We start from the raw sequence: 12,976 nt of genomic DNA, 5'->3' as shown, positions 1-12,976 counted from the left end.
AGAGAGAAAGAGAGAGAGAGAGAGAGAAAGAGAGAGAGAGAGCACTGTACACAGTACTATAGTGAGAGAGAGAGAGAGAGAGACCCAGCATCAAAAATAGCTCCAAGGAAGGATGTAGGTCCATGAAAGATACGGTTGCTTCATAATGGGGAGAATAGGTCTATGTGGAAAGTAAGTCCACGAAGGGAATATCTGCAAGGGTGAAAGCAGGTCCATGGGTGACAATAAATCCATGAGTGAATAAAATAGGTCCATGGGTGACAATAAATCCATGAGTGAATAAAATAGGTCCATGGGTGACAGTAAAGACCTTGAGTGATACAAAATAGATCCATGGGTGATAATAAAATAGGTCCATGGATAACAATAAATCCATCAGTGAAATAAAATAGGTCCATGGATGACAGCAAAGACCTTGAGTGATAATAAAATAGGTCCATGGATGACAGTAAAGACCTTGAGTGGAAATAAAATAGGTCCATGGGAGACAGTAAAGACCTTGAGTGGAAATAAAATAGGTCCATGGATGACAGTAAAGACCTTGAGTGGAAATAAAATAGGTCCATGGGAGACAGTAAAGCCTTTTAGTGCAAATAAAATAGGTCTATGGATGACGGTAAGTCCTTTGGTGATAAAAAAAAAAAATAGGTCCATGGGTGACAGTAAGTCCTTGGGTGATAATGAAATAGGTCCATGGATGACAGTAAGTCCTTGGGTGATAAAATAGGTCCATGAATGACAGTAAGTCCTTTGGTGATAAAAAAAAAAAAATAGGTCCATGGGTGACAGTAAGTCCTTGGGTGATAAAATAGGACCATGGATGACAGTAAGTCCTTGGGTGATAATAAAATAGGTCCATGGATGGCAGTATGACCTTGGGTGATAATAAAATAGGTCCATGGATGGCAGTATGACCTTGAGTGGAAATAAAATAGGTCCAAGGATGACAGTAAGTCCTTGGGTGATAATAAAATAGGTCCATGGATGAGAGTATGACCTTGGGTGATAATGAAATAGGTCCATGGATGACAGTAAGTCCTTGGGTGGAAATAAAATGGGTCATTGGGTGAAAATAGGTCCATTGGGGTATAATAAACCACTGGGGGGGGGGGATACAGAGGTGTGGGGAAAAATGGATAAATGGGGGAAAAAACAGATCCACTGAGGGAAAATAGGTCTAACCCCATCTAAATCAAGGAAAAGGGGGTTAAAAAAGCAGGACAAAAATCATCATTATCATTACTCTGACCTTTATTCCCACCTACATAAGGAGTCAGGTAGAAAGGAGAGATACTGGCTGATGAAACTGATCTGAGGCTTCAAGTAAAATGAATCCCTGTTCAGAGTGGCCATTTTATATGGGGATTATGCTTCACTGACATGGAACTAGGAATGAGTGAAGCATCAAATCTGAGTCTGCAACGAGTTGGGCTAACCATTTGGCTGTTGGCTCTCACAGAGTGAAGTGCTGGTGCGTGGGGAGACTTTATCTATGCTCTCCCCTGTAACGGTGCCTAAAACTGCCATCTCTCCATCTTGAAAGGTAAGCTGTGACTACAGATTAACTCTAAGGTATGGTGAAAGTAATGAAAAAATGTCTTATTCTGCCAATGACCTGTAACATATGGTGCTAGTTACTACTGGAAGTGTTAAGGAATGAGATCTAACCTACAGTAACATGCACTCTTAATTTGGCACAACCTGTAACATGTGGTGCTAGTGACTACTGGAAGAGATATGGAATGAGATCAGACCCATAGTAAAATACATTTTTAATCTGACAATGACCTCTAACCAATGGTGTAGGTGACTCAGGGAAGTGTTACTGAATGAGAACAAACCTATAGCAAAATACTGTACTCTTGTTCTGGCAATTAGCTATTGCTGTGCAAGATATTAACACTAGTTTATGGTGCTAGTCACAAAAAGAAAGGTTACAAAAAGGGTGTAGAGCCACAGCACTGTCTTAATCACAATTCACCCAGGGATAACAAACCTATAGCAAAATACTGTACTCTTGTTCTGGCATTTAGCTGTTATTGTGCAAGATATTAACACTAGTTTATGGTGCTAATCACAAAAAGAAAGGTTACAAAAAGGGTGTAGAGCCACAACACTGTCTTAATCACAATTCACCCAGGGATAATATGCTGAAAATGGACAAAAACCACTGCTAAGTCAATGCTGTGAACTATAAATGAAAACTGCCATATAATTACCTTCAAGCAATACTACGAAAAATGACTGAATGAAAGGGAGTCTAGCAAAAAGTCCTGTAAGTACAACCTAACCATGCACCTATGAGCCTTAAAACTCAATAACTAACAGCAATGTGCTAAGTCTATTGTTGCAACAGGTACACCAAACAGACTGGGACAACATCAGTGTGACACCAGGGATAAGCACCAGATCAGAAAGGAAGCAAGAAACTGAGCAGCGCGGAGACTTGCCGTCAGGTGACCAAGGCCGATGCATGCATGATGGAGTCTCTACAAGCAAACAAATATCAGCATAAGGAAACCATGACATTAAGATCTGTGCCCTTTAGGACAGTACAACAACTTGAACTGCAACCCTATGAAGCCAACAAAAAGGTAGAGTACTACTGAATTTTAACCATGTACACTACCTAAACTCCTTTTATTTTTAAGTGGGCTAAATATGTCATCATTTCATGCTGAAAACAGTTGCAATAACAGAATAAGACTACAATACGGTCAACCTTATCAAGTTCAAACTCCTTGGGTTGAAGCTATTAATATTTTAGAAATAACTGAGAGCTTTAGAAGCGTGTACTCTAGTATGAAATGAGATAATGCACTTTTTTTTTTTCTTCAATCTATCGACCAGCATGGACAGCCGCCATTGGGTAACTAAGGCTGATACGTGCAAGCACATTAGAGCCTTTGTAAATGGACGAAACGATAGAATGAAATGCATCCAACCTTTCTATTCATATTGACACACACTGTCTTGTTTCCATTTTCCTGAATAAGGATAATCAAATTAAAGTGACTGAAAAGGGCAAGGAAGCATTTATCAGAACAACAATAAAACTATTTTACTTTTCTTACAATACATTTAAGTTCAAATTCTCACTGGGGCAGGGAACAGTTAATGGTTCTGAATTTCATAAAAACATAGGCTTTAATGATCTACCCGTTGACATGTCGTAAAAACACCCCTGCTAATACCAATACACCAGTCCTGTATGAGACAGCCCTAGCATGTATTCAATATGGACAGTGGGTGTTAGTGCCGAAGTGGTGACATGTGGTGCTGTAGGAGGAATACTGGGCCTTGGGGATATGCCCTGAGGATAGGGCGTGAAGCCTTTGCCCAGGTCAGAAAAAAAAATAATAATAAAATAAAATAAAATAAAACCTGAGGACATAATCAGCTTACTTAACACTTTGCAATGACCTTCATTAGACAATTCCCTAATCTGATTAATCATCAACTAAAAAAAGCGTTTCATTACTTTGTTATAACATATTATTACCTCCAACACCATACTGGATTCTTAGGAACAGGTTGCACAGCCTTGTCTAACTTCTGTAACAACGTGCTGTCTTTTAACTTATTGTACAACGGTAAGTTTAACATTTTTCTATCTTTGAAGCACCGCATTCAAAACTAACAATAGGTTGCATTTTGGTGGCCACTGTCAAGAATTAAAAATTCAAATTAGTGTGGTCTACGAAAAACACATATGCACTGTCAGCCTGCAATGAATTCTGGGACTGCATGTGGATTGCTGTATGTTGTCTGAGCATCAATTAAACAAACAGTAAAACTCATAAACAGCCATATTTCGGCATTTAGTTTAATGGACTTGAACACTGAACATATTTCATGCCTAGAAGTTTGAACTTGGGAAGGTTGCCTGAATGATGATAGTCATGAAGAAATACTATGGATAAGAGCTTGAGCCAAAGCAATGTCGTTTTCTGCCAATGAGCTACAGAAACTAAGCTACAAGGTAAACACTGGTACTTAGGCCAATTTAAGATAAAAGAATTATAATACAAAAAGTGGTCATAATCACCCATAAACTCCAGCACACAAACACACATGATGTATACCCACAGTTTTTAATGCTGCCTATACAGTTGCAACCCAATTCATAAACATTCATGTTCAGAACTTTTGAAAGTACATGCTTTTTAGGAAGCCTGCTGAATTATAGTTGGTGCACTGTATCTACCAAACATTGTACTGTACAGAATACTTGTGGGGAAAAAAAAAAAAAAATTGGTACTGTGCTTCAATTGCTACCAGAGTCCACTACTTCACCAATGACTACTGTATTTTTGTCAAGAATGAAAAGTATTGGCGATTTTCATGTTCTAACTTTATGAATTATGGGCCAACCCAGTCCCAATTCAGTTCATAAGTACTCGTACAGAAGCACTTGTATGTCCCTGCTTTATTTTTTACGGTTATTTATTGTTTTCTATTATTTTATGACTTGTTCTCTACTTATTATGATTATTTGTTTTTTTTTTGTATATATAATTATGTTCTTATTTTGTATATATGAATATTTGTCCAAGCTTTTTATTTATTGTATGACAGATGTTCTGGCTTTATAATGAGTTTGGAGAAGGCCTCCTTCATGTCCTCAAACTGATTATAATGGGGATAACTGCATTATCCAATTATACACAGATCCCCCAACTTCCTCCCTATCCCTCAATGGTGTAGGGACCCTATAAAACAAACCCTTAGGGGCAGTTATTTCCCTGTAGTTGAAGGGTCTGTTCAGACAGTTAGACTTGGATAAAGCAAGAACAAAAACAACAAAGCTCATCACCCACACTTAAAAATTCCTCTACACAATCCAATACATATTTGCAAAGTCTATCCTGACATGTGCAGCCCTCTTTCCTTGTTCATCTATACACATAACACAATCAAACTCTATTAAATCCTATAGCCTTCTTCTGACACAATGTACCTTTCATGTATGCCATTACAAGCACTCCATCAGGTTTAAGTAACTGTAATGTGATCCTCTTTCCTTGGCCACCCATACATACTGTACAATCATTCCATCCATCCATCCATCATCCATTCCTACGTTGTCCCATGAGGAGCGTAGGAGCCCGAGACTAGCTAAGTTGGTCCAAACATTTAAGACGAGAGTGATCAGCCTTACTCATCCCTGAGTGGCATTACATGAGCAATAAACCCCAACCACCCCTTGGATATAAACCTACACAGGCTCAATCAGACTGGAGCACCTAAATTACCCACTAAACCACCAGGTGCCATATCTGGTTATGTGGTTACCACCCAGCATGCATGAAACCATTTGGCTTATCACTTAGTGTAGAATTATCCATAGGCAGAAGGAAGGGGAAAGAATGAAGGAAAGAAAGAAGAGGGAGTGTAAAGTCACCCTTAGGCAGAAGGAGGGGGAATGAATGAAGGAAAGAAAGAAGAGGGAGTGTAAAGTCACCCTTAGGCAGAAGGAAGAGGAAAAAATGAAGGAAAAATTCTGCCATATACCACAGCTTACTTCTGATATCACTGCACCTCTTGTGCACCCTTTTATTGCAAATATTACATGGGTGCTGAAGATGGATGTCTTCATTTAATAGCACCAATACAACCATTTGGCTGACCAGTGATATGTCCCTCAACCCAGTGGTGTGTCTTTTTTATAAGGGGGGAGGGGGGGTTAAGGGTCTAAAAAATTTACGGAATTGGGCACCTCTGCAATCACTTCCGAAACAGCGGACCGCATGATTTCGGTAACAGAATTGCAATTGCGGCAAACTTGTCCGAAACTTGCGGTACTGCGTTGCGGAAGTACTTGTGGTACTGCGTTGTGGAAGTACTTCCGCAATCACAATCCTATCCACAATCTCTCACGTGGTAGTCAGTGTCGGTTAGCACAGGCTACTTCATGACTCAAAAATTTCATGCTTGAACTGGATTCCCGACCACCAGCAGCGGCAGGCGAGGAGTCACTGTGTCAGTTGGCAGTAGGGATGGGTGATACCAGGAGAAATGATTTGATTCTACACGATATACTATAAGCCAGCATGGCGGTAATTTCTGTGGCACGCATAGCTAATCATGCTCAGTTGTGACATGTGGGTGTGAAGAAGTGTAAAGTGTCACAAGTGTGAACTTCTGAACTTGAACTTATGGGTCAGTGAGGACTCTGAGAAGTGGTCGAAGAGAGGTCAAGAACGGAGTCACGAGAGAGTAGCAAGGGTCAGTGTGACTGAGCGTTACTGTGGGAAATTAGTCTCATAAAGATTATAAATACAATTATGTACTTTACTACAATACCAATCAATTTACCTCTTGTTTGTGCACTTTGTATTGAAAATTGTGAAACTGGATTGTGGTTGCAGTACTGAGGTAACGGAACTGCACATTCCAAATTTATTGCGGAATTGCTTCAGCGCCAGAGGCTGCGGAATTGCAATTGCGGTGTTGAATTTTAGAGCGGTGCCCAGCTCTGAAAATTTACCCACCATTTGTGACACAAGGAACTACCAGGAACTAAAATGCTTATGCCTAGTTCTATCCACTCTGAGCTGTCTTACTATTGTTTCATCATCCCGAGTAATAACTGCTCAATGCTTGACCTCAAGTGCTAGCCAATTAAACTCAAGTACTGGTCCTCTGGCTAGACCTTATAGTCCTGCATGTTTTAGTAATATTATGTTATGGCTCCCCAATAGGAGCATTCGCGCAACTGGAGAAATGCCAGATATCACCGGTATTTTAATTTTTCGGACGGAAAAAAAATCACGTCGGGCAATGATTGAATGGTCTTTTTCATGCATCTTATATATTGTAAAAATATGTAAATATTCTATTTCTTCTCTATAAAACAGTGCTTTGTCAATGCAGCAAGAAAAAATATAGTAATATAAAAAGTATTTCACAGCAGTTGCAGCCTGGTTTATGCATGCATAGAAATATATATGCATATCTTTAACCAACAATAATAGTTTACAATAATTCATACTAACACATTAAACTCCCTGTGAGTAAGAATAAAACTTAATTCACTTCAAGAAAGTATGTCGATATTTAGTTGCTGCCTCCGGTACAACAAGTTTTCCAAGCAAACCAAAACAGTTGTGTCTTTCCTCGCTCTGTACCTACTTCATCAGCTGGCTTGCTTCGTACGTCTGGCAGCGCCAGGCTTCGATACGCCGTAACATTTTAGAGTCTAATAAATATTAAACTATTATTCGTTTTTTTTTTTTTTTCCCCTAAAATGGTAGATTTTGATGTGGAAACAACGAATTTCGCCATTAAAATGCTCACCGAGGCTCAGAAATGAGTTTTACTGGGTCCTGCATACTCATTTACAGGTATAGCCGCTCTCACGCTCACCACGTACGTGAGAAAGCTGTTTTCTATGTAAGGTGTACTCAGGTATTTATGCTGGGAAGGTAAAGCAATGTTCAGTAAACTTTTCTGATTACTTATTACTTCAGCATCTATCACAATTTGCATGTCTTTCTCACTGTGAATGCATTATCTTACAATTACTTGAAGATAGGTACAACCTGACTTCATTATGTAGTCCTGGCACTTACAAGAAGGTATTTACAACTTGACTTCACTATATAGTCCATACACTTACAAGAAAATATTTACAACTCACACTTACATGAAAATATTTACAAAATGCCTTCACTATGTACAGCATTGGGTGAGGCACACAGGCAGAGTGAGGCAGAGCAAGCGTGAGGGAGGGAACGAGTGAGTGTATGGCCTTGACAGCCTGGGGGATGGTAGAGGAACAGTTACCTTACATGCCTGCCAATTATTACCCGCAAATCTTGAAAAATGCAGTCACAGTGAAGTTTTTTATTTTAGACCGTTTTAAAACGGCACTGGGACTGGCCACGGCATTATGTCAGACCGTTTTAAAACGGCACTGGCACGCGGCGGGTTAAACATGTTCCCCAATGGTCCCAGTTGAATCATTATGAGTGACATAAGTAGCCTCGGTTAGTCTGGCAAAATGGTTCATCCAACACGGCGCTGGAATGAAGGGTGCTAGAAAACTGGTGTTGTACCTGTATTTTAAAAATGGGGAAATGAAACGCAGAAGCCTAACATTTATTTTTGTTAATAAAGAGCAATTAGTAAGAGGGGTGCCTTCATGTGGTGGCACCGGTACAAAAGGGCAAAGTATAGGAATGCCCTCAGCTATCTTTTTTCATCTATCCCATAAGGAAGATTTTGGACTGCAGGAGAAAGGATATTTCAGCTTGCTGTCCAGTGGGCTCATATCCAAGGGCCTCAACAACAGTTTAACTGAATAACCTATAATCATATGTCAGTATTTCTCAATCGATATAGACCTATAATCCTATGTCTATATTTCTCAATCGATATCAGTCCATAGCCAAAGTCCTTAATCCCAAGCATTCCCGATGGCAAAATAATAATCATAGGTTAGGCTAAAGTAAAATGAGTACACACATAACCAAAAGCCTTAATTCTACATGGGCTGGATAGCACTGGTAGAACCTTTGTACTAATGCATCAATGAAAAAATATCTTGTTACTCACAGAAGCCCACAAAGAGCAGCTTTGTGCATTGGTGATGGAGGAGGTGGTGGTGGTGGTTGTGGTTGTGGTGACGGTGTTGGTGGTAGGCACTTCCAGTAGTAGATGTGTTGGGGCCTCTTCAGTTTTCATTTGGAACATAAGGACACTCCCTGAAATCCAATAATATGCCTTAGTGCTCAGGTCTGAACATAAGATAACCCTTTTACTATAGAGTTACGTCATAAATCTTTTTAGTTTACGAAATCAGTGCTGAAGTAGTATGCCCTCACATGCTGGCAATAACATAACCTGGCAGCTCTATTACCTAGCTTTATAAACCTTAAACTCCTCCCTATTCCCCCAACAGAGAATGGAGTGCTGCAGTAGGAAAACTTTAGCCTGCAGCCCATTTCATTCATATCTAGATGAGGTTGGATCAGAACAAAATAACAACAACTATAATCATAACAGCTGAGAGATAAATTACAATTAATTTTTACAAATATCCATCCAACCATCCACTGTCCAATCCTGCGTCACCCCTTAAGCAGCATAGGAACCCAGGGCTGAGGAAGTTGGTCCTGACATTTACGATGAGAGAGATCAGCCTCACTCACCCCTGAGTGGCATAACATGAGCAATAAACCCCAACCACTCCTTGGATATAAACCTACACAGACTCAATCTGAATAGAGCACCTTAATTACCAAATAAACCACCAGGTGCCATAATTTGGTTATATGGTTACCACCCAGCATAGTAAATGGTTTCCTGGTGTACCAGAAACCATTTGGCTTGTCACGAAGTGTAGAGTCACCCACAGGCAGAAGGAAGAGGAAAGAATGATAAATGAAGAAATGGTAAATCAACTTCATCACTGGCAGGGGAATTAATACAAAAATTCTGTACCATATATCATACTGAGGATTTAAAAAATAAGGCGGCATGACTGGATACAGGCAATGAATGGCTACAGAGCACTATCCTCTACTGTACCCATACTCTACCCATATCCATACCCCAACCTATCTGTACAGTATCCCTCCTGATTTTGGCAGTGTTCTGTGGTCTTTCAGCTGTTTTAAAACATCAAAACACACATTGCAATATGCAATGTAATCCTAACACTAAGAAAACAATGCAAAAAAAAAAAATCACAATCTTATCCTGTGCGGCCACAGGAGAAGCGTAGGAGCCCGGCTCTGGGCAAGTTGGTCCTGACATTTAAGATGATAGTGGCCAGCCTCACTCATCCCTGAGTGGCATTACGTAAGCAATAAACCCCAACCACCCCTTGGATATAAACTTGCACCGGCTCAATTTGACTGGAGCGCCTTAATTACTCACTAAACCAGCAGGCATCATAATTGTATGGTTACCATCCAGAGCAGTAAATGGTTTCCTGATGTACAGGAAACCATTTGGCTTGTCACTCAGTGTAGAGTTGCCCACAGGCAGAGGGAAGAGGAAAGAATGAAGGAAGAGAGGAATGGGCGGTCGCTCGAGAGCAGCACTACATCAAGTGAGTGGAAGGTGAGTGCCCCCTCCCCCAAAAAATTATATAAATATAAATGACAAGGTGGGGGAGGCCAAGGATGAGATGGAGGGATGGAGTGGAGAGGTGTATGAGAGAGGGGGGTGTGAGCTGGGAGTAGGGCAGTGAAATGGCGGGGGACAGGGTGACGTGGAGGCGATTTGTTTGTGGCCACACTGTACAGGATTAAGGCATCTGGCATATATATATATATATATATATATATATATACTGTATATAGATAGATAGATAGATAGATAGATAGATATATGCAAAATCATACCAATGAGTACAGTACCGGTACTCCTAATTTTGGCGGTGCTCTGCGATCTTTCAGATGTTTTTAGACATCAAAATACACACTGCAATATGCAATGTAAACCCTAACACTGAGGGGGAAAAAAAATTAAAAATATGCAAAACCATACAAATATGCACATTACGCCTCCTAATTCTGGCAGTGTTTTGAGGTCTTTCAGCTGTTTTCAGACATCAAAACACACATTCCAATATGCAATGTAAGCCTTGTCACTAAAGGAGTCAATATTCATCTGATGATAGGTGCAACGATATTGTCTGAGATGACAGTGTCCCTGACTGCCCGCAGATCCATGGCCTGCTTGAGTGGCATTAACTCTCTGTCGCACTGAGGATGCTCGGCATATTTGTGCACCTGCTCAGTGCCGGCCCGCAGCTCACAAAGACGAGGTAGTGATGGAATGGCAGGGTGGCCAGAGGCAGGGTCCTCATTCTCAACCTCGTCGTTTTCCTCTATCGGTCCCATAGAGACAGCAGCAGCAATCCCCCTGGATCACAGCCATAGTCGTCCAGCCAATCCTTCACAACATCGATGTCCACATCCTCACCTGCATTTTGTAGCCAAAGGTGGAAATCATCCACGTCAAATCCTTGCAAGTCATGCAAGGCCTCACATCCTTGAAGGAGACGAGACCAACCACTTTCCAAGGTTTTGGTGGAAACTTCCTTCCAAGCATTGGCCCAGTTGAAAATAGCAAACCTGATGTTGTAATGCCGCATATTCTCCAAGGTCCACTCCCCACCTGTGTTGACCCCTTCTTCGTCCTCAGGCCCCACCAACAGCTCATCAAGGAACCTCCGACGATACAATCTCTCGGCCGCCATGACAACATCCTGGTCCATTGGTTGAATGAGAGCAGTCATATTAGGTGGCAGAAACAAGCACCTAATACACCCATCATCAGCAACCAAATCTTTCTTCGACATTTTCACAGGGGCATTGTCAAGGATCAGGAGAGCTTTAACCTGGCCACGAGGGATTCCAAGTTCATCTATCTGAAAACAGATAACCTCCTCGACAAAGTGGCTGAGGAACTAATCTCTGAAGATCTTTGCGGTAAACCAGGCCTTCACAGAATGGTACCACACAACAGGCAGGCTATACACCAACCCACGGAGACAATGTGGCTATTTTGCACATTCAACAATAACAGGTTTGAGGCGGTGCATCCTGTTAGCATTGGCACAGCACAACACCGAGACGTGTTGTTTGGACAACTTCCGACCAGGCACAGTCTTCTCCATCTCTTCTGCCAGGGTGTCAGTGGGCACAGTGGAAGAACAGGCCATTTTCGTCAACATTGTACACCTGACCGAGAGCAAGGCCCTCCTCCTCGATCAGGTGCTGCACTTTCTGGTGAAACGCTCAACATCCTCCACTGCCGCATCCAAACCCTCGCCATGTGCCTTATGGCCAGTAAGTCCAATTCGAAGTTTGAACCAGAACAGCCAACCCTCGGATGCCTTGAAGTCGTGCACGTTGTGCAGGTGTGCAAACTTCTCGGCTGCAGTCTTCAACTCAGTCCCACTTACAAGCATACCAGCACCCCGTTACTGACGGAACCAAAGTCAACTGGTCGATGATGGCGTAGTGGGGCTGTGACATCACCTTCCGGTCACCGTTTCGAGTGGTATCACTGTGGTCCTATCCATACTGACACAGCTTCTGTGTTTTCTTGGCATCTGACAAGGTTAAGTGGGGCAAGTCAAATTCAAGCAGAATGCATGAAGTTGGCCAGCCAGTGTCAACCTTGGTCAATACAGTATTTCACACATCTTATCCAGAGTCAAAACCCTCCTCTTGCATTTCTCGGGTGGTGGTGGGGCCATCATCACACATACGGGAACACCACAGAGGAGAATTAAGGCCTGCAGAAGGTAGGGCACCACCACAAACGCTACAATGGAAGCTGCCATTGTTTAACCTCAGCAATGCACATCCACACGCAGAGAGACTAAGGCAGGAACTGAGGTACGGTAGCACTTGGAGTGTACAGCATTGCCATGTCTCTACCCACGCTTGGCTATGAGCATGCAAGCAAAAAGCGGCACACTGACCTATGAGCGAATGGGTCCTATTTGCTTGCCCAGGCAAATGTAGCAATGTGGCAGAAACGCTGGGTCCCCATACATCATAGGCCTAAGGAGTGACCAAGTAACCCGGAGGGCAATGTGACTTTGACCATTCGATAAGAGGGCGGATGGCTGTGTGTGGCAGGGAGTTTCTGACTTATCCATGTGGCTGGGGGTATTTTGACCAAATGGTAGGGATCCGTATAACCATTCTCTCTCATCTTGTGGTTTATGTCAGATTTCCCTGCACGCAGCCACTATGTTTTGGTTGATCAGGGTGGCTGGGTGATTTCAACCATACGTTTAGGATCCGTACAGCCATTCTCACTCACCTTGTGGGTTAGTGTCTATTATCCATGCATGGACACAGAAGCTGGTGAGCCACGGAACGAATTTTTTTTTTTTACTATGTCGGCCGCCGGCCAGCTGCCAAAGCCAGGGCTTTCACGAACGGTTATGGACAAATAAATCTGGTTTCAGTTATCATATTGCCAAAGCCTAATGAATGGATAT

The sequence above is a fragment of the Coenobita brevimanus genome, chromosome 43, assembly GCF_032717465.1.
Source record: "Coenobita brevimanus isolate Jiangsu-jjx chromosome 43, ASM3271746v2, whole genome shotgun sequence".
In the NCBI taxonomy this organism is placed as follows: domain Eukaryota; kingdom Metazoa; phylum Arthropoda; class Malacostraca; order Decapoda; family Coenobitidae; genus Coenobita; species Coenobita brevimanus.
This window is presented reverse-complemented; position numbering follows the sequence as displayed.